The sequence below is a fragment of the Nematolebias whitei genome, chromosome 14 (assembly GCF_014905685.2).
Source record: "Nematolebias whitei isolate Nwh7 chromosome 14, NemWhi1, whole genome shotgun sequence".
Taxonomy (NCBI): Eukaryota; Metazoa; Chordata; class Actinopteri; order Cyprinodontiformes; family Rivulidae; genus Nematolebias; species Nematolebias whitei.
Genome location: NC_056511.1, coordinates 38,238,138 through 38,246,922, shown reverse-complemented (window position 1 = coordinate 38,246,922; position 8,785 = coordinate 38,238,138). Strand labels below are relative to the sequence as shown.

The 8,785-nt window shown below is 39.3% G+C and overlaps 1 long non-coding RNA gene across 1 annotated transcript; it reads right to left on the bottom strand.

Annotated features, from left to right (window-relative positions):
• Positions 1-2,701: 2,701 nt before the first annotated feature.
• On the bottom strand, positions 2,702-3,503 carry LOC119420147. Its single transcript, XR_005187292.1, has 2 exons — positions 3,386-3,503; positions 2,702-3,048 (listed from the first exon to the last, which is right to left on the bottom strand). It is a non-coding gene; the product is annotated as an uncharacterized LOC119420147 (long non-coding RNA).
• Positions 3,504-8,785: the final 5,282 nt, after the last annotated feature.

Below are 8,785 nucleotides of genomic sequence, written 5' to 3'. Positions count from 1 at the left end.
ATCCATCCATCCATCCATCGATCCATCCATCCATCCATCCATCCATCCATCCATCCATCCATCCATCCATCCATCCATCCATCTTCCGCTTTTTCCGAAGTCGGGTCGCAGGGGCAGCAGCGCTTGAGCAGGAAGACCCAGACATCTCTTTCCACAGCCACTTCTTCCAGCTCTTCTGGGAGGACTCCAAGGACCTCCTCCCACATCTGAGCTTTTGCCTCAGCAACAGCCAGAACTACGGACCGGTTGGCTCTCTGGTACTCCTCAGCTGCCTCTAGTCCCACCAACCAACAAGGCCCGATTGGACTCCTCCTTCAGTTTTACAGCCTCCCTAACCCGGAGTATCATCCATCGAGTTCAAGGATGGCCACCATGAGAAGCGTAGACATCCTTGCAGCCACAACTCAAGCAGCCACTTAAACAACCGAGTCACAGAACATGGCCCACTCGGACTCAACGTCCCCCGCCTCAGCTGAGATGCAGTTAAAGTTCTCCTGGAGGTGTGAGTTGAAGATCTCTCTGATGGGTTCTTCTGCCAGGCATTCCCAGCAAACCCTCACTACACGTGTGGGTCTACCGGGTCTGTCCGGCATCTTCCCTCGCCATCTGATCCAACTCACTACCAGGTGGGGATCAGTTGACAGCTCAGCTCCTCTCTTCACCCAAGTGTCCAAAACAAATATCGCAAATCAGATGACACGACTACAAAGTCAATAATCGATCTACAACCTAGGGTGTCCTGGTGCCAAGTGCACTTATGGACACCCTTATGTTCCAACATGGTGTTTGTGTTGGACAAACTATGACTAGCACAAAGTCCAACAACAGAACACCACTCAGGTTCAGATCAGAGAGGCCATTCCTCCCAATCACAACCCTCCAGGTCACACTGTTGTTTCCCACGAGGGCTTGAAGTCGAAACGGGCATTTATTTATTCTATTATTGTTCAAGGCTTTAAACAACTATTTCTCACAAACATGTTTTTTTTTGTTGATTGTTTTGTTTTTGTTTTTGAGAAACAAATGTTTTATAAGCCACTTTTTTATTATTTTTTAAATGAGCCCTCGTTTGGCTAGACATTAGCTTAAAGCCTGCACAAACTTATGCCATTTTTTTCGTACTCTGGGCTCTGACTGATGTCACATCTGTTAAGTTCAACATATTTTTGTCATTATTATTTATTTATTTATTAACATTTTTATGCTAAGGCCATCGTAAGTAAAATGTGAGTGTGACCGAAATGACATGGCAACATATTGTAGACATACCTTTTTGAAAATAGTGCTTTAATTGTGCAGACAGAACACAAACATTTTATAGTGCATAACCTTTTTTCCTATTTGTTCGTTTATACGTTTTATTGCACCTTTAATGGCTGGATTAATACTGGCAAAAAAACGTTAAAAATTTTGATACATGTGCAGTTAATTCTGAACAGATCTGAAAATTATGAGCATATGAAGACGTGTACAGTTACAGCAGCTGTTAGTGGCTTAAATGTGTCAAATAAAACCCTAAAGGTTTAATCAATATAAATAAATAAATAGAAAAAAATAGCATTTAAATAAAAGTGTGATCATAATTGTCCATTATACACAAATTGTGCATATTAACATTTGTAAGTAGCGTCTCATCTGAACAAACCCAGATTGTTGGAGTGTGTAGTTGTCAACGTGAAATTCATAGTTTTAGGGTTATTTTTCTCATCGCTAGCTAAAAATAAAAGTTTGAGCTGATTCTTTAGAACCACACTGAACACATATCAGGATGCACAGTACAGTAACTTTGACATGGTATTTAAAGGGCCAGCTCAGCTCTTCTGCAGTAGGTTCTGTTGAAAGGCTTTAAACAATAAATATCTTACCTGTTGTAGATAGCTCTTTAAACGACTGCACTTTGGAGGAACTGCGTTTACTTCTGAGCAGACTGATGATCTAATAGCTACTCTGAGTGAAGCTATGATCGCAATGGATTTGTGCTATGTTATAAACAACTACAGTTTAAAAAAAATTAAAAAATGTTTATGAAAATTCTGTTTTATGAACCTTTACATCAGCGTAAATTAAATATTAATAAATAAATATTTTCTGATTAGGAAGAATTGTATTGTATAACCAGGAATAATTTTAACTTTTCTCCAACCTGAGGTCGTTCAAAGAGCTATCTACAACAGGTAAGATATGAATAGTTCATAACCTTTCCACCGACACCACTTCAAAAGATCCAAACTACCACTTTAAGGTACTCAAGGTATTAAGGCGGCCTAACGCCAACAGAAAAGGCAGTGTTTGAGCAGTTTCACTATTTAAACACCAAAACAGACGCCTGAACCCACTTCTCAGCGGCATATTGCATTTATAGTTGAACCAAATGAGATTCTAGAACGATAACCTGCAGGTTTTATCCTTTTTATTAACTTTGTGACCCACTGTTTTTATCCTAACATTTAACACCATAAGGACGCTCAGGGAGAATTGTAATATTTAATTACTTTAATGACTCATTTGTGGTGAGCTCATCTTCAGAATGTAATTATATCTGATTTTCTTTAAATTATAAAATAGATCCACAAAATGAACTTTTATCTGGTTAATTAAATATTTGCATTCAAACAGCATGTGGGGATTGACAAGGCATTAGGATTACAGCTGTTTAAAACTGACTGGGTTTTATTTCCCGCTACTGTTGCATTTTTTTTTAGTGTCTTTTTGTTTGTTCAACTAAAACTCTAGGAAACGACGCTGTTTTGGTGGCGATTAGCTCTGTTGAATAGGTAAAATTATTTAAATAAGTAGTTTTTTCCTGGCATTTTTAATCTTAGGAGATGTAATTACATATGAATTATCTTTTTAAACATTGAATCGTCCAACGTTCGGCAATCCACAGTGAGTAGAAAATCCTAAAAGGTCCAACTGGTTTTTACTCTGTGAAGCTGGGAGTTTAAGGACTCAGGAGACCCACAGCCACAGGAAGTGACATCACCAGAGACAAAAGCCATGGTGCAGATTTGAACATAACACTGATTGCAGAGCAGATTGGAAGAATCCCTGCAAGAAGAGAGAAGGAGAGAGTGAGTTTTTGGACTGCAAATGTTTAGAACAGGGGTCTGCAAGCCGTGGCTCTGGGGCCACATGTGGCCCTTTGAAGATAAACTAACATGAAACTGAATTTATTGATTTAATTATTTTATACTCACAACAAAACAGGCTAGTTTTAGCGGGTTTCCTGCCAATGTTCTGCAAATATATACGAAACATGTTTAAATTTAGGTTTTGTGGCTCTGCACACATTTTACTTAGTGAGCAAAGGGACAGAAAGGCTCTTTTGATCGAAAAGGTTGCAGACCCCTGGTTTGGAAGAAGCAAGGAGGGAACAGAGACTCACTGTGGTGGACAGCCATGCTGTTCTCCTTCCAGCTGGTGCCCTGGTACACCCTGCAGGTGTAGGTGTATGGCTTCTCGTCGGCCATGGGGGCCCAGGTGAGGCGGCACAGGTTGTGGTCGACCAGGCTGACGTTGCTCCTCCTGCGGTCGTCAATGGACACGTAGATGACAGCGTTGGGGTAGGTGCTACCCACCAGGCGGCTGTCCTGGCGATACTCGCAGTAGGGTCCTGGAGCCTGGTAGGTGGGTGGGAACTCGCAGTCCACCCGGACATTCCGCTCCAGGTAAGTTAGGCAGGTGAACATCTGGGGCCCGCGAGGAGGGTACAGAGCCTTGGTTAAGGGGTTCACTGAGAGACACGCAAACAGGAAACAAACAAACAAAATAAAAACTTGAAACTAACATGTTTAAGAGGAATGCATCTCTATGCTAAAGTAAAAAAAAAAGATGTGACTCCAAGTATATATCAGGGATGACTCTCAGCTACTACCACACCAAGTCCTAGCTAAATTGTTAAATTCTGTTTTTTTCAGCTGAGGCGACTGTCTAAACTGAAGCCCGTACTGTCCAAAAATAACCTTCAGACTGTCTTACACGCACTTACAACATCCAGGCTCGATTACTGCAGCGCGCTTCAGTTTGGAATCAGTCAGTCCTCCATTACACGTTTACAACTGGTCCAAAATGCTGCAGCCTGATTTTTAACCGGTACAAGCAAAAGAGAGCACATTACACCAGTTTTGGCCTCCCTGCACTGGTTCCTGGTTCACTTTTGAATTCAGTTCTAAATCCTTTTGTATGTTTTTACATCTCTGAACATTTCTGTCCCCTTCTGTCTCGCTGATCTGCTGCAGCCATATGCCCCACAGCACTCTCTGAGGTCAGTAGACCAGATGCTTCTATTGGTTCCAGGAACCCGTTTTAAACTCAGAGGTGACAGGGCCTTCTCTGTTGCAGGTCCAAGACTGTGGAATGAGTTACCACTACATGTGAGGCAGGCCCCCACACTCACTGTTTTTAAGTCTCACTTAAAAACCCACTTTTATTCCCTGCGGCTTTTGACACTGTGTGGTTTGTTCTTAGCCTTACTGTATTCTATAATGTTAGCCATTTAGTTATTATCTTCTTCCATTCAGATCTATGTATTTTTCATTTTATTTAATTTATTTATTTAATCTTTTATTTTTTTTGGTGTGCGCTTTGCTTGTTTGTTTCTGCTGTACAGCCTTTCAGTTGGCCTTGTTGCTGTTTTTAAGTGCTTTACAAGTAAAGTGGTATGGTAAATGTAAAAATGACAGCCATTTTTGTATTTGTTTAAATGTATTAGCTCCGACATGTTTTGATTTTAAAGGGATCTCTGACTAGTTGGAACAATAGACATAATTTGAAGAATATTTAAAGATTTAAAGAATTACTTCAGCTATAAAAACGAGACTGTAAATACTTAGTTTTTATAATTTTGTCAAAATTAATGACACACGGACATTGCCATTTTATTTACGCTGCATTGCATTGTGGGTAAATGACATAGGTTGTTTCGGTGCAAGTTCCATTCAGTTTGAAAGTTAATTTTGGACATAATCTGATGTTCAGGCCTTTAATTTGAACCGGAGTACATTGACAGAGAAGTACTCAGCTTTCACGTTAGCCCTACAGCTAATAAATACCAGTAATACCTTAGCTCCAGGACTATAAGATGTTAGCTCCAGAGCTGAAATATATGATTAGCCCCAGAGCTAATAGTATTAGCTACAAAGCCAGGACTAATCTATATAGCATTAACTTCAGAGATAATTCGATGCGGAGCTAATATGACATTTGCTTTGAAGATAAACAATATGGCGTTGATGCACAAGGACTGGTCCAAAATATAACTTTATTGTCAAATGTTATAACTTTTTTACCTTTGACTCCTTGTCTTTAGTCTCCACTACAACATTTCCCCAGAATGCATTGCACTGGTAAAATAATGGCAATGTCTTTAGGTGAAAAATGTAATAAACATGTACTTTTAAAAAATAACTAGGAGTTTTCACGTGTCACAAACAACAACATTTAGTAGAATAGAGAAATAACATATTGGAGCCAATATGTCACAGATCCCTTTAAATGACAGTTTGTGTGAGACATGTTTGTGTTCATGTGGACACAAAGTCCACCATGATAAACAGAGTCAACATGATGTCAAATGTCCATTTCTGAAGACCACAGGTTGGAATTAAAGCTAGTATCATCTTCTGAAACTCTGTGATTGAAGCAAACTCTTATAAACATCAGATAATTATGAACCACATTTGTCAATCAAGGCCCACAGGCAAAATCTGGTCCTTGGTAACATCTTATCTGGCACCCCAAGATTATATTTTAAATGTTTTTTTGTTTTTTTAATATTGATTTGGTTAAAAAACTGAACATGCTTTCGTTTAGTGCAGACTTCCCATGACGGCCTGCTTTGATGCCAGAAAAAAAGTTGGATTTTCCTGTAATTTTTGATTTTGATGTGGTGGAGCAAAGAACATGAAACAGGACCAACTAAACTCCTGTTGATGAATCTGCAACAAAGAAAAGATATTGGGTATTTGACTTGAGTTAATGACCAATTTTTTTATTTTGTCCCCCTTATGTAACTGAATTTGACTCCCCTATTGTAGATTATTTATTAAATGGGGGTCATTTTCATTCATTAAATGCCATTTAGACCTAAACGCTTCCTTAGGAAGGACAGAAACAAATGCTGAACAAATGTATAAAGTTTAGGAATAATCATGGACATACATGCTCAAATACAACCATACACCCCCACTAATATTTGGGTCTCAGCGGGTTGAACCTGGAGCACAGTTGCTGTACCCATCAAAAGGTTTCTGACATGATTCAGCTGATATTTGACCAGCTTCTTGGTAGAGTTCATATAAACTGGTTGGTTTCTTGCCACAAATCCAGATTTTTTTTTAATTGAACTAAGGTTCGGAGTTTGGAACATCCAATCCAGAAGCTCAATATCTGCCTGTTTATCCAATTAGAAATCAGCTCTGATGTGTTGGAACCACTGTCCTGTTGGACCACCTAAATGTGTCCAGGTTTCAAACATCTAGTTGTTGATTTGAGATGAAATTTCATCCTCTTTCTTCATTTTTCTGTCCACTTTGTGCAAGGCACCAGGACCCCAGCATGATGCTACCACTACCATGCTTGACAGCTGGTACCGTGTTCCTCAGATTTGAAAGCCTCACCTTAGCTCCTTCAAGCAAACTTGACAACTTAATTTTAGTCTTGTCTGATCGTAAGAGACATTAGATTTATCCGTGTGGACAGCTGTTAATTTTTTGAACTTGTTAAAGGCTTGTTTCTTGGTCTTGGTCTTGGCAGAGAAGGCCTAAGAATTCAACCTTTTTGAAATCATATTACACTTTTTATATTTATTTGCAATGTAGATTTTTTTTTAATTTCTTTTATTTTCTGTAAGCTACTTTTGCAGTTGAGCAAGAAACATTTTTATTTAAAATCATCCAATCAGACTCTTTTAAATTTGTGTCTCCAGGCAGAAACATGTTTGAAGGAGCTCTCTCATTGGTCAGGACTTCACTTCCAGGAGAGAAGGCTGAACTCAGTCAGCATCTACAGAATGAGTTTGTTTAATAACTGACAAGATAAATAACTAATCAGAATGTTGATGCAGAGGGGGGGGGGGGGGGGGGCAAAACACAGGGCTCTGAGCCTTCAGGAAGGTCCTGCAGGTTTATCCACCATGTGAAGACTTGTGATGCATTCAGTTGCAGCCTGTAAATTCTACAATCCACACTGAAATTGTAGTTGCTCTAAAATTGAAGGTTAAATTTCCCATTCATGTTCATATTGATAATTCTAACATTACAGTTATATTATGGTTTCATTTCATGATGAAATTTTACAGAAACAGTAAGTTTTGTGGGTTAATTTTAGATTTCAGGTGAATTTTTCTAATTACATATTTGAATGCAAGAGACTCGGTGAGCTACAAGGCATTCTGGGTAAGCTTCGGACTGAAATGGGTGGACTTTTTCAGGTTCTGTGTTCAGACGGGTCATCCCTGTTGGTTCTTCTGTTTAGTGTTGCGTTTAGTGCATCCTCACTGAAAGTGTAGCTCTCATGATTCACCCCTGATGTTAAGTGATGTCAAACAAACAAACTAGCTGCTGTAGTCAACCATGATCACTAAAAATAAATAAACCTTATCAGCCTTTATGACCACTTATTAAAGGATTAGGTAAAAGTATATAAATGCATATATAAATATTTGATGTAGTTTTAATCCACCTTGAAATCAGAATCCTTCAAATAAATCAATACATTATAAAAAGTTAATTTCAGGAGTCACTGTATGTAAACAGTTGACCATAACTAATCCAACATTGACGTTTAATATAGTTTTCGGCACCAAACGTATTCAGCAGTTTGTTTTGTTCTGTTTTACTGAATGATTTAAATGAAAGACTTTCAGCAAATTCCACCTGAATGTGTGTGCAGCCTAAAACTCAAGTGCTTCAAAACGCCATAAAAACAAGTGAATATGTAATAAAATGAAGACGTACTGTGGGTTTGAAGTGTCATCATTATCCTGCCACAGAGGAGGCAGGCGGCCAGCAGCAGCTGCAGGTGATGCTCCATGTTGAGGTGGATCACAGCTTCACGCCTGCCACAGTTGAACAGAGGACATCATGACACCAGGAGGGCCCATGGACCCCCCTCCCCCACATGAGTCCAATATGAGCCTTTTCAGAGCATGGACTGAGCAGAACCTGCAGTGTTGTTATGTCACAGAGAGCGGGCCTGCAGCTCCATCTGCAGCCCAGATGCAGAGGAGACACCGCCTATGCGGACTGACTGCACTGCAGCAAACACACACACACACACACACACACTCCTCTGCAGGTGAAGCAGCCCCGCAGCCTTCATGCAGATCTCATCTGATGTTTTCATCATTCTGATTTCTTCAGGTCTGTATATTTAAAAAGGTTCTGGTCTCACCTGGTGTTCGTCCTCTGGGTTCTGCTGAGCTGATCCGGAGGAGAGCTGCAGCCTCAGCAGAGCTGGACTCATGACTGGATGGCTCCGAGCCTTTAAACACACAGGCACACTCATGGAGGAACTAAACAGAAACAAAATTAAATATAAAAATTAACCCAGCAGAGAGCTGCTTCACTGGTTTCTGGGCTTCTGAATTAAATAATAATAACTAAATGATAAATAATAACATATAAATATAATTTATATAATAATATAAATAAATAATAATAATAATAAATAATAAACTTTTTAAATATTCTCTGCAAAAATTTTCCAGATTTTATTCACTTATGATCAAAATGTGCCAAAAATGTTGATGAGCTCAAACTGGGAACTAGTTTTACATATTTTAATG